Source organism: Rhinopithecus bieti, unplaced genomic scaffold (genome assembly GCF_001698545.2).
Source record: "Rhinopithecus bieti isolate Rb0 unplaced genomic scaffold, ASM169854v2 scaffold_19459, whole genome shotgun sequence".
NCBI classification, from domain to species: Eukaryota; Metazoa; Chordata; class Mammalia; order Primates; family Cercopithecidae; genus Rhinopithecus; species Rhinopithecus bieti.
The window spans coordinates 168,552-182,721 of NW_016809864.1; the positions used below are offsets into that span (position 1 = coordinate 168,552).

The window sequence follows — 14,170 nt, forward strand, 5'->3', positions numbered from 1 at the left end:
GGATGAATTACAGTTGGTCTGATGGGTTGATGAATGGATGGATGGTTTATTAGATGATTGATTTTTGGATGACTAGCTGGGTGGATGGTTGGATAAATGGATGGGCAAATGGTTCAATCCCATCAGAGACAGTCATAGCTTATAGTTACTTTGTCCTAAAGAATAAGAGTTAAGTCCACACAAAAGCCTAGGTATCGTCATGCCCCCAACTTCCACTCAACCTCCAAGGCAGATACTATCCCTACAAATCTCCAGATCCTATATGAAAATTTCCATCATTCTTCCTAGGAACTGTGCAAAGTACTGGAATAAGCACCAAACTTGGAGACTCACAAGACCTAAATTTGAATCCTTTCTCAGTTATTAATTTTTTTAAAATCATAGAATATCTGTAAGTTTGCATGACTCAAAGATGAAAGCAGAGACTCACTTCATAGGGTAATTATGTGGCTACAGTGAAATAGTAAGTACAAAAGGGCATACTGTAAGTTTTGGTATAGCATAGGTGCTCAACACATGCTTACTATTTATTTACGTCATATTCAGACAATTACTAAAGTGGATCCCCTTCCTCTACTTGCTTTCAAACTTGTTTTAGAAATATCTTATTTCTCCTCAAATGGAAGCTCACTTTGAACCTCAACATATCAATCAGATGAAGCTTTGCCATCTCCAGTTGAAACTGGGTCTTACCTCATAAGCCCCCCACCCACCCAGAGATCCTGGTGGCACTCAAGGTTCTGAAAGGAATCAGCATTCCAGGGAATATAGTTAGAAAAGAAAATTTGCCTTAAAGTTCACTGTTTCTTTGTTCTCTCACTCTCCCTCATCTCCTCTTCTCCCTTCTCTCTCCCCCTTCCTCTCCCCAATTCCGTCTTCCTCTCTCCCTCTCTCTCTTGGTCTCTCCCCTTCTCCCGCTCTCTCTTCCCCCTCTCCAACCCCTCTCTATTTATTCCCCTCCCTTTCCCACCTCTCTGCCTCTCCCTCCCTTCCTCTCCCTCTCCCCTCTTTTCTCCCCCTCCCTCTCTCATTCTCCCCCTTACTCTTTCCTCCTCTTTCCCTCTCCCCCATTCCCCCTCCCTGTCCTGCTATCCCTCCCTACCCCTGTCCCTGCCTCCCTCTCCCCCCCACTCCTCCCCACTCTCTCTCTCCCACTTTCCTTGCTTCCTCAGGGCTTTGTGTTCCTCTACAACACAGATGAGGAGATGACCCTGTCAGAAAATCAAAATGGTTTTTGTCAGTCTATTCAGGAGTTTCTAGAAATATTTCTGAGAGGCTCTTTGAATAATTTACTCATCTGAGATCATTTAAATAATCTATTCACTCATTTTCATAATTGATGGCAATGGAAAACTAGCAAGGGTGCAGCTTTTGTCTTACATTTATACCACCTGTCAGCTTAATCACGCTCCCATCACCCTCAGAGAGATCCTTAACAATTTGGAGTTGTGACTGGGGTGGAGATGGATATTCCGTAGGACCGAATGTTTGACTCTGCCTCTACTGAAATATTGCTTGAGCTGAAGTCCTGCCTTTACCACTGTATGACCTTGGACAAGTCATTCAATCCATGTTGCTTCCAATTTCTCTCCTATAACATGAGGATAGAAATAATTATACTTGGAACTGGCATCTAAGTGTCAGTGTTCTAAGCACCTGATATATTACCTTGTTTAATTATCCTAACAACCTAGGAAGTAAGTACTATTATTGCCTCCCTTTTAGATATGAGAAAATGCAGAGAATGTTGGGAGACTGATTATGAGACAAGATTACGCATTGAAAACACTCTGCATGGTGTCTGACACATAGTGGGAGCTCAACTAACGGTAGCTGCTGCCCTCATGATCATCCCATCCATCAAGAACATCACCATCATCACCATCATCAATCATCAACACCATCATCGTTAATCATCTTTATCATTAGTATCCCTGTCAACGTATGTTCCCGTAGAGATGTCTTTTCTATGAACTGCATTTTTGTTGTTGCTGTAACTTCTCAAATCTGAAAAACTTTCAGCAGAATGTTGCTCTGCAGGAGAGCGCCTGTTCAACTGCTGTTCTTTTTGGAGTTGGGTTGATGTTACAACTGCAACAACAACAACAAAAGAACCAGTGCAAGTCAGACACACACACACACACACGCACACATGCTTTAGGAGATGGCATCACTTATTTCAGTTGAATGTGTTAATTTGCTAGAGATCTACTATATTTTCCTCACTGTGACCTAACATATTGTACTGTGTGAGTATTTAAAATAGTCACTATGCGTGACTCTAGGGAAGTCAGATGATTATTTTATTTATATTCACCTTTGCTAAATCCTGATGCACAGATAATTTTAAATGTTTTGTAATGGCTCAATTTTCCCTCTCTATGGCTCACATTATTTAAGAAACTTAATGATCATTATATAAGGAAACAAATTAAATTCCACACAGACTCTGCTAAGGTTGATATTACCAAATCCATTTTATAAAAAGGAACTTGCCTTTAAATATGGATTTGGGAGAAGAGAGGAAAGGAAGGAGGATGACAGCAAAGGGTGAGAGATGAACAAAGTTATTTACAGGCGTAGCAAAGCTCTTCTAGAAATATCTAATCTGAATATACCTAATTAGAGACTTACACATAAAAAAAATTTTTTTTTAATCTATCTAATTACCCTCTGTCATGTATCTCCTGGAGAATCAGTGCAGCCAATGCCATGACTTTCAGTTCTGTTTCTGAAATTTCTCTCAGATTCCGTGGCCACTATTCCTCCCCACATCTCTATTCCCTCTAACCCAAGCCACTTAAATAAGCCCTTAGAAAATTTCCCAGATTCTTGACAATCACCATTTTCCTTTTAAAGAGGCAGTATAGTTCATGTTTAAGAGTGCAGATGATTGGGTTCCAAATCCTGGCTTTGAAAGTTACTAGCTCTGTGACTCTGAGTGAGTTACTGAATTTCTCTGAGCTTCATTCCCTCCATTTGCAAAAGAGGGTAATAGTTGTATCTGTATTACAGTCCTGGTATGAGGATTAGATGTATGCTTAGCACCTAATAAATGTTAAACAAATGTGAGTGATTATCATTTTTTTATGTCGTTCTCTCATCTCACGCTCTTCAAAAGTGCCCTGAAGATTACTGAATTAAGTGCCGTAACCTATCATTCAAATTCTAGCATAGTCCTTTACCCCCATAAAGTTTCCTTCAAAAGATTTGTACTAGTCTTCTATTGTTGTGTAGCAAATTGCCTCAAACTTAGCCATTTGAAACAACACCTATTTATGATCTCACAGTTCTGCAGGTCAGAAGTCCTAGTGGGCTCAGCTGGGTTTTGGCTCCGGGTGTCACAAGGCCAAAATCATGGCCCTACCCAGGCTGGGCTCATATCTGGAGGATCTGGGAAGAATCCACTTCCAAGCTCACTCAGATTGTTGGGCAAGCTCAGCTCCTTGGGGTTATATGTCTGAGGTCAGCTAGGGACTGATCTCAGTGCCCAGAGGCTCCTGCATTCCTTTTCATGGAGCCCCCTCCATCCTCAATTGCAGAAATCAGACTAAGCCTTCTCACACTCCAAATTTCTTTATGCAACTATTAGGCTTGTGCAAGTGTAACTGCAGTTTTCACTATTTTTTTTTTAAATGGCAAAACCCACGATTACTTTTGCACCAACCTAATAGCTGCACAAAACATTCTACTTTTAAAGGGCTCATGTGATTGGGTGAGGCCCGCCCCAATAATCTCCCTTTTGAGTAACTCAAAGTCAACTGAGAAGTCCTTTCTGCCATGTGGCCTAATAAAACCACAGGAGTGACAGCTCATCATATCACATACTCCCAGAGGACAGGCTTAGAAAAGGCCGAGTGTCATTGGAGACCATTCTTAGAATTCTGCATACCACACAGCTATGTTTCAATCACATTGAACTCTTCTCCAGATGGGCCTTGGGCACTCTTGCCTCTGAACCTGACTTTCAGTCTTCCCACGTATGTGTGAGAAGACATGGAATGGCCTTCTCACACAGATTCAGAAATCCAAATCTTGCTTATTCTCTGAGACCTTGTTCAAACGAGAAGTCCTCCGTACAAACGCCCTTGATTCTTCTGCCTCCCTATAACATCTCTCTTCTCTAAATACCCTGGAGTTTCCAAAACATCTTTATGGCACCTCACATGTTCTCCTGCAGTTATGAGCATCTCCTAGTGCCCTGTTAGACTCTAAAACCAGATGTTTTATCTGCTTTGCAACCCCCAGATATGACTTGCACATAGTGGGAGCTTGGAAATTTTCTTTGATCAAATAAGTGTTTGAATAAATATGGATTATATAGCAACCTAAGTTCTATTATCTCTGTTGATGGGACAAAATGTTAACAAAAAATCATTTAATAACTTAATATTTATTGAGAAAAATCTAGATAACAGGTACTAAGCTACATCTATAAACAGCGTTTTATTTTGTCTTGTTATTCTCTCATTTACCAGAAATTATTCAAGATGCAACAAGACTCCAAATTCCTTCTTTCTTTTCCCGCTATAGTTTCTCCTAAGCATTGCTACTGAGCTGTGTATTCCAAAGGAATAAAGAGGCACAAAAGCTAAGAAGCAAGAATCTTGATAACAGGATGACCTAGATAAAAGCATTTCAGGGTTACACAGAGTAAGTCCATGCCCTAAAGCAGTAGCTTTACATCTTTAATGGGCATGAGAATCACTAGGGAGGCTTAAAAAAACATGCAGATTCAGAATCAGAAATGCTGATTCCATAGATTTGAGGCAGGGCTAAGGCCTTTACATTTTTCCCAAGGTGATTCTAATCTAGGTAGCCCAAGGAATCACAGGTATAAAATGACCATACTGAAAGATGCTCCTCATTCGGGGAAGTTAACGGGGAAAAAGGCCTTTCCATTCATTCTACAAATACTTATTGAGCCTCTGCTACTGACAGAGATATAATAGTAAAGGAGAAACTGAAAACACACCATGAGCTCTCAGTGCTAGCCGTGGTCAGAATTCATGGCTTTACCCACGGGTTGCTATTGTCTTTCTAAGCAAAGTGAGTCGTAATATGTTTCTGCCTGCTGGTAGAATGTGTCACAATGCACTTCAGTTTTAGCAATCCACATAATCATTCTATCCATTGTCATTTACAGGGTGTCCTCACAACTACAATTTTTCTTCATGATTTCTTTTACATAATCTTCACTGGAATGTGTGTGTAGAAGTCAAGAACCATGTTTGCAAAAATACTTCCATCCTTTGGCTGGATGAACTTTTTTGAAGACTACTGATATCTCATACACACACACAAACACAGGGGCAAACTCACACTAACAATCTGAATGTTTTATTGAGATCTTGACACTCACTGGTCCCTTCTAGGCTAAATGTGGTAGTAGTGATGGAAAAGTTAAAATATAATAATTTAGATAGGACGGAGCTATGGCATTCTATAATTAAAAATCACATCATGTAATAATTGCACTCCATGCATCACTATGCCTCACTAGACCTGATAGCACATTGATACGCCACAGTCAGAACCACAGCCTCAAGAGAGTAATCATAGCTTTTGTAAGATCTCCTTTATCGTATCTGTACTAGGAATCCTATAACTGGAATCTACTTTATTTCACACAAGACACAACATACAGGGTGCATCCCCTCCCCCCTCCCTTAATGAGACAGATTGGAAGATGAAACTACTGTAGACCAAAAAATAGAAGGGGCCGGGTGCGGTGCCTCATGTCTGTAATCCCAGCACTCTGGGAGGTCAAGATGGGAGGACTGTTTGAGGTTAGGAGATTGAGACCAACCTCCTAGCGAGACCTTGTGTCTGCAAAAAAAATAAAAATTAGCCAGGCAAGGTGGTGTCTACTTCTGTCCCCAGCTACTTGGGAGGGTGAGGCAGGAAGACCCCTTAAGCCCAGGAATTTGAGGCTGTAGTGAGGTATGATTGTGCCTGCACTCCAGTCTGGTAACAGAGTGAGACCATGTCTCTAAAAAAAATTGAAAATTACAAGGTCTGGGAGATGCAATAAATGCCTATACCCTGAGTTCTCATCAGCTGGGTTCAGGCCAAATCTACTGCCTCCGGTGAGAGGAAAGGAAGCAGACACCTTTCTAAGGGTAGGAGGCACTCCCTAAATTTCTCCTCTAAAATACCTCCTCCCTACTGCCAGTTGTTCCACATGATGTAGTGGTGGCGAACACAGCCTTTGGGGTCAGGCAGACCTCCACTTACATCCTTCTACCACCACACACCAGCTGGGGGATCTGAAGCTGGTCACTAGCTTCTCTGAACCAGAATTTCTATCTCTGAAGCAGGGAGAAGAATACCTACTTTAGAAGAGCCATTAAATGAATACCTACTTAGATGACTAAATGAGATCATGACTGTAAAACTCTCAGCATAGTTATTGATACAGAGTAGCTGTTAATAAATGGTGGCTGAAGTCATCGATACCAACAGATCATAGAGGGGCCCATTTGTGCACTAGGCCCAAACCCTTGTGGTAAAGCTGAAAAAACGCAGATGAAAGGAACAGACCTTCCCCTGTTGGGGCTTCTAGTCTAAGCGAAGATGAATAGGCAAACAAACAACGCCAAAGTCAGCCGTTAACACTCTTATGAGTTAGTATACAGGTCTGCAGAAATGAAGTGCAAAAGGGCAGACCCACTTTGAGCTACCCAGATATAGAATCAATGGAAAGGGTGTCCTTGACAAAGAGGAAAAATGTTTGAAGGGGCAGGAACATCAGGAGCAGGTGACAGCTGAATAGTAGGGCTTGGGGAATAAGAAGAAAGCTTTCTGAGTTGGGGCACAGGCGAATAAGCATATTCGTGGGAGGAAGATGATGAGTTTGGCTTCGGACAAGATGATTGGGTGTCTGTGGGTCAGCCACATGGGGTGCTGCAGGCAAGTCTGGAGGTCATGAGACAGATCTGGGCTGGAGGGAGAGATCTGGTCATATTTCTGTGCAAAATGCACCTGAAACCAAATGTAAACAGAGTGATGAAAACAAAAAGAAAAACAGACCCATCAGAGCGAGAATGCGACATTTCCTTCAGGAAGACACAAGGAAGGGTCTCCCTTATGTGTTCTTGAACATCAGTATCATCTTTAATTAGATCTTCTCTGGGGAATAAAATGCTTGTTTTACTTTAATATTTATGTGTTTTGTCCTATTTATATTTGAAGTCAAAACTTCAAAAATATTTATATATCTCTTTCGCAATATATATCTCTTTTAAAGTTAGTCTGGGATACACTAATTAGTTCAATCTAGCTTTTCCACAGTGTACAAATATATCAAAACATCATGTGCAGTAAAATTATATACAATTTTTATTTGTTAACTTAAACATATTTTTAAAAACTAGCCTGTATGTGTATATAGGTGTATGCATAAATACACATATATTTTCATTTTAAAGCTATTGTAAGGCTGGGCGCAGTGGCTCACGCCTGTAATCCCAGCACTTTGGGAACCCAAAGTGGATCCTCTGAGGTCAGGGGTTCAAGACCAGTCTGGCCAACATGGTGAAACCTCGTCTCTACTAAAAACACAAAAGTTAGCCAGGAGTGGTTACACATGTCTGTAACTCTAGCTACTCAGGAGGCTGAGACAGGAGAATTTCTTGAACCCAGGAAGCAGAGGTTGCAGTGAGCCGAGATCATGCCACTGTACTCCAGCCTGGGTGACAGTATGAGATTCTCTCTCTAAATAAATAAATAAATAATAAAATAAAATAAAGCTACTGTAACCCTAAAATGGTAAATAGAATTATTCTCAAATCATTTTTTTTTCAGGTAGAATAAGTAGTTCAGCCAAGAGAAATCTAATTTATTACTCAAGGCCCAACTCCAATGCCTCTAGCTTTAAAAAGAATTTCTCTAAGTGAGAAATTCTCAGTTAAAATTTTTTTTTTTTTTTGAGACGGAGTCTTGCTCTGTCACCCAGGTTGGAGTGCAGTGGTGCGATCTCGGCTCACTGTAAGCTCCGCCTCCTGTGTTCACGCCATTCTCCCGCCTCAGCCTCCCGAGTAGCTGGGACTACAGGCGCCTGCCACCACGCCCAGCTAATTTGTGTGTGTGTGTGTATTTTCAGTAGAGACGGGGTTTCATCATGTTAGCCAGGATGGTCTCCATCTCCTGACCTCATGAGCTGCCTGCCTCGGTCTCCCAAAGTGCTGGGATTACAGGTGTGAACCACTACACCTGGCTAGAGAATTTCTTGACTGGGCCAAGTTGACCCTTCTCTCCCCTATGTGCTGGCGATGGTCCTATGGCCAGTAGCACTTATATCCAGTTGTCCCAGGGCTGGCTTAATTCTCTATTATGAGCTACTTGAGAAGAGGGATGGTTTCCTATGCATCCTTGTAGCATCCCTGGTACCTAATGAACTGCTGGCCACAGAGCTGACATACACAGGGCGTTGGTTGTACTGGCCTAGACTGCTAATTGGCAGGAAGACCCCTTATGCCCAGGAATTTGAGGCTGTAGGGTCTTCTGAGGCTGAGGCTGAGGCATCTAGAGTTTTGTTTTTGAGCATCTCTGGGAAGCCTTGGACTCATCAAACTCCAAGGCAGACCAAAATCACTGAAGAAAAAGGGAAAGAGAAAAGGCATGAAAGTCCCGATTTGTAGGAGAAAGCTTGCTCCATCCTGAGTTCTGTGTCTGCAGCATACAGGCAGGCCTGGTGCTCGGCATCTATATAATCCACACCAGCCACATACAAAGGCCCAGCAAAAAGCAAGCACCCCTCTAAGGGCTTGTCGTGTTTTCCCAGACACCCTCATTACACGGTGCTGCTTCCAGTGACGCCACCGGGTGACCTCAGAGATGAAAAGAAATTGCCTCCAAGTCCCAGAATAACAGCTCCCTCCTCGGCAGTCCTTCCCCTCTGTTGACCTGCTGTACCAGCGTGTAGTGCTGGGGGGCAGCTTTAAGGATAACATGACTGGTATTTACCTGCTCCACTGGCTTTCTCTTTCTTTGAGACAGAAGCACACAGAGTTATTTCTGAAGCACTAGATCCCCTGAGTGCCAAGAGAATAGAACAACTACAGGCAGCATTTGTGCATTCTAAGCTCAACTCTGCAGCAATTCCCCAAGCTGCCTTTTATGGGAAATTGCTATGTTTCAACAGGAATTTGAAGAAGGGCCCACAAAATATTAAAAGGCATTTTCTGTATTTGGAAATGGAGTGTATCAAGGGCAGCTGTCACCTGCACTGCAGTGGCCTCCTTGTGTACCGGCTCCCTGGAAGATGAGTCAGATTCTAAGGTAGCACAGAAAATTCACAGGTGTGAGCCAAGCCTGCCCCAGGACTGGTTAAAACCAACCAAAGGGAATGACGTGGCGGCTCCAAAAGTGAATCGCAGATTGTGTAACATCAAAAGTTTGAAAACCCCAAAACCCAACAACGTAAGGCAGAAAGGCTCCAATTCTCTACCTCCAATTTCTCTACCTATAGAAAAAAACGTGAATTGCATTTTGGCTTTACATGTATAAGAGAAAAGAAAATCAGGATTTGAAATATGGATAAAAGAAAGTAATGATATAATAAAACATTATAGGCAACAACAATAACAAAAGCATATTCAAAGTCCCAAATGCATGAAGGAACCCGGTATATACATTCACAGAGTTGCAAATCACTTGCATGGTGGCCTACAGGGTGTATAAGAGGGAAGAAAGGAGGTTAAAACCAAGGACAGTGAACTAGATGCTAACACTTTCCTTCTATGGACAGAAGTCCATAGAATCCCAGCCTGCTCCATCTCCTCCATATACACACTAGAATCTAAGTTTCTTGAGTACAGAAAATATTTTTTCTCTTGTTTATGATGGACTCCAGGCATCAAGAATAGTGCCTGGTACAAAGCAGGCACTTAATAACTATTTGTTGAACGAAAAAATGAATAGACAAACCATGAAGTCAGGGCTTCGGTGGATCAACTGAAGGATCAATAGAAGAGGTGATCAATAAGCAATGCATACTGTTATTATAATTGGTATTCATGTCAGGGGGTTAAATATGAATGCTCAGTGAAAACTGTTAGCTAATTGTGCTGGGTATCCCAATTTGAAGGATTTAAGGTTTTGTTTTGTTTTGAGACAAAGTCTTGCTCTGTCACCCAGGGTGAAGTGCAGTGGTGCGATCTCAGCTTACTGCAACCTCCACCTCCCAGGTTCAAGTGATTCTCCTGCCTCAGCCTCCCGAGTAGCTGGGATTATAGGCACCATCACCATGCCCGGCTAATTTTTGTATTTTAGTAGGTACCTGGTTTCATCACGTTGCCCAGGTTAGTCTTGAACTCCTGAGCTCAGGCAATCTGACTGCCTTGGCCTCCCAAAATGCTAGGATTACAGGTGTGACTCACCATACCCAGAACAAATTTGTTTTTTTTTTTAATTAAGTACAATGACATACAACAAAATGAATGGATCTTATGTCATAATTTAACGCCTTTTGACAAATGTTCAAGATAGGAAATAACTGCCATCACTCCAGAAAATTCCCTGTGCCCTGTCCTGTCAACTGCACTCAACCACAGAAGCAACCACTATTCTGGTATCTAACACTGTAGGAAAGGTTTGCCTCTCCTTGAACTTTACGTAAACGGAACCACACAATATAATCTTTCATGTCTTTCTTTGGTTCCATATAATGTTTTTTCAATTCATCCATGTTGTTGCACATATTACCAGGACATTCTATTTTATTAATATACCATAATTTGTTCATCCATTTCCTTGTTGATGGACATTTGAATTATTTCTGATGTTTTGCTATAATGAATAAAGTTGCAATGAACATTCTTGTACAAGTATTACTTTTTGGATATATGTTTATGTTTCTTTGGGAAAAATAAGTAGGAGTAAAATTGCTGGATAAGATTTGTGTATGTCTACACATACACAGCACAGTTTCTGGCCAGGAACGTGGCTCACACCTGTGATCTCAGCAGTTTGGGAGGCCAAGGCGGGTGGATCACTTGTCAAGAGTCTGAGACCAGCCTGGCCAACATGGTGAAACTCTATCTCTACCAAAAATATAAAAAATTAGCCGGTGTGGTGGCACACCTGTAATCCCAGCTACTCGGGAGACTGAGGTGGAGTCTCATACTGTTGCCCAGGCTGGAGTGCAGTAGCTCAATCTTGGCTCACTGGAACCTCCATCTCCTGGATTCAAGTGATTCTTGTGCATCAGCCTCCCAAGTAGCTGGGACCACTGGTGCACACCACCATGCCCATCTAATTTTTGTATTTTTAGTAGAGACAGGGTTTCACCATATTGGTCAGGCTGGTCTCAAACTCCTGACCTCAGGTGGTCCACCTGCCTTGGCCTCCCAAAGTGCTGGAATTATAAGCGTGAGCCACCATGCCCAGCCCTCTTTTTTATTTTTTAACAATGTCTTTAGATGAGCAAAAGTTTTTAATTGTGATGAAGTACAGTTTATCTACTACTGAATGGTTTTCATATTTGGTTTAAGAAATCTGAGGCTCACAGATCACAAAAATATTCTCCTATATTTTCTTCTAGAAAGTTTATAGTTTTATCTTTTACATTTAAGCCTGCAATATACTTCAAGTAATTATTTGTGCATAACGTGAGCAATGGGTCAAGGTTTTTTTTTTATTCTATGTAGATTGCCCATTAATCCAATACCATTTATTAAAAAGACTTTCCTTTTCCCTGTTGTCATAATCATTCATCAAAAATCATTTGAATGTCCCTATGTGGATCTATTTTCATTATTTCATCATTAAATAAGATATAAGCTTATTTAATATATATTTTTTATGCACAGTACCATAACTTAGAATAGAAAACTTAAAATTGTCAAATAATCTCATGATATGCATATGTGCATATAATACATATTACATGCATAATATATATAAATAGATATATAATATATATTATAGGTTTTTCATAGATACCCTTTATCAGATTGAGGAATTGACCATCTTTATCATAACTGGATATTGAATTTTGTCAAATGTTTTTTCTGCATCTATTGAAATGACCATATTTCCCCCTTTACTCTGTTAATATGGTAAATTAATTTAATTTTTAAATGTTAAACGAATCTTGCATTCCTAAGATAGCTCCCACTTATCTATGATGTATTATCCTTTTTAAAAAACATTATTAGATTATGATTAGTAACATATTGGAAAACTTTGTATAGAGTGCTGTTATTTCTTTTAAATGTTTGTTATAGTACAAAGCAACACCATCTGGGCCGGGAGTTTCTCTTTTGTCTTTTTAAAATGGGAAAGTTTTAGGTATATTTTCAGTTTTCAGCAAATATGAGCTATTTAGATTGTCAATTCCCTTATGTCAGTTGTAGAAAACTGTGTTTCTTCAGAATTTGCCCATTTTATCTATACTGAGCTACTTAGATTGTCAATTCCTTTATATCAGTTGTAGAAAATGGTGTTTCTTCAGAATTTGCCCATTTTATCTATATTGTCAAATTTGTTGTCATAAATTTTTCATAATATTATTTTCATCTTTTTAATGCCTGTAGGATCTGTAGTGTGTGTAAGTGATAGTCCGTCTCGCATTTTCAGTATTGGCTTATTTGTGTTTTCTCTCTTTTGTGTGATCATCATTGCTAGGGATTATGAATTTTATTAGTCATTTCAAAGAACTAGCTTTTGGCTTTGTTGATTTTTTTCTATAGCTTGTGTTCCACCTTGTTGATTTTTACTCCTGTATTTATTATTTTCTTCTCCTACTTCATTTGTTTACTTTGCTCTTTTCTAACTTCTAAATTTATAAGCTTAAATCATTGACACTGAATTTACATTTTCCTTTTATACTATAAGCAGTTAAAGCTATGAATTTCTTAGTATGCCTTCAATCTTATTCTTCAAATTTTGATATTTTGTGTTTTCATTATCATTACAGCCAAAGTATTTTCTAATGTCTTTCTGATTTCTTCTTTGACCTATAGGTGGTTTAGAAGTGTGTTGCCATTTCCAAACATTTGGGGGATTTTCTAGATATATTTTTGTTGCTAATTTTTATTTTAATGCTGTTATGATCAAAGAATGCATCCTCCATCATTTCAGTTCTTCTGAACACATTGAGACTTTTGTTTTATGCTCCAGAATGTAGTCTACTTTGGTGGATTTCCCATGTGCACTTGCAAGGCTGTGCATTTTATAGCTGTTGGGTGTAGCATGCAAAACTTTCCTAAGCTTCCTCCTCACTGTTCTTTTCTAGGAATCTGTCATTGTCTCCCCAAAGTCAATGCTTTTATTTGTATAGTATTTCCCCCTGATTTCAGTCAATTACATTATATCTCCCACAGCATATCCTGTATCTTTCTTCCCTCTAGGGTCACTCAGGCCTCCATTTGATGTACTAAGTGAAGATAAATTTCAAGATGCTAAAGTAGTTCAGAGGTCATGCATTGCTTGTCAAAAAACAAAAAAATAAGATAACAACATAACAACATAGGCTTTCTGATCTCTTCTATTCTAGTCTTTATATGAAATTGTAGCGACTAACTTAAGCATTTAATTATGGAGGAGGAGGGAGGGCAGCTGCACCAGATATTGTCATTGTATGTATGAGATCATCTGTAAATTCCCTGTGACGTCTCTCCTCTCTGACCCAGGTCATGACGTGTATGGTACATAAGATGATGATTTTTCTCTTTGCACACTGATTTTTTTGTATTTTTCAATAGCTAATATACATGTAGTTGAAAATATGCTTTATAAGAAAAATAACCTCCCTCTCTAACTCATGATTTACAGAAGTGATACACTGAAGTTTTTAAAATGAGTTTATTTAAAGCTAAAGACTAAGTACATGAAAATACAGAGGGTTCATTCATATGGCAATGACTATGGTACACAATTAGGAAGTGTAGGCAAACTTGTGTGATCATTGCTATACAGTCAACACTTACTAGTGTAATGCTGCAACCCAAACTTCACTGTCTTTAAATTATCCTAAGTTCAGACCTTTCCTACTGGGATTTGAGAACAGACATAGAGAGCATCACACAATTACCACAGTTCACCCAGGGAAAGCATTCCAATTGCACCTTAAACATTTAGTCGGCCTTGTTGCAAGAAAGACGTGCTCTCGGCTGTGAGATGGGATCTAGAGCAGCTCAACAGGAAATGCGTGAGAGAAAGAAGC

At 40.0% G+C, this 14,170-nt stretch overlaps 1 protein-coding gene across 2 annotated transcripts in view; it reads right to left on the reverse strand.

The window, feature by feature from the left end:
- GRIN2A (glutamate ionotropic receptor NMDA type subunit 2A) overlaps positions 1 to 14,170 on the reverse strand; it is a 443,108-nt gene that overhangs the window by 127,080 nt on the left and 301,858 nt on the right. The window lies entirely within an intron of this gene.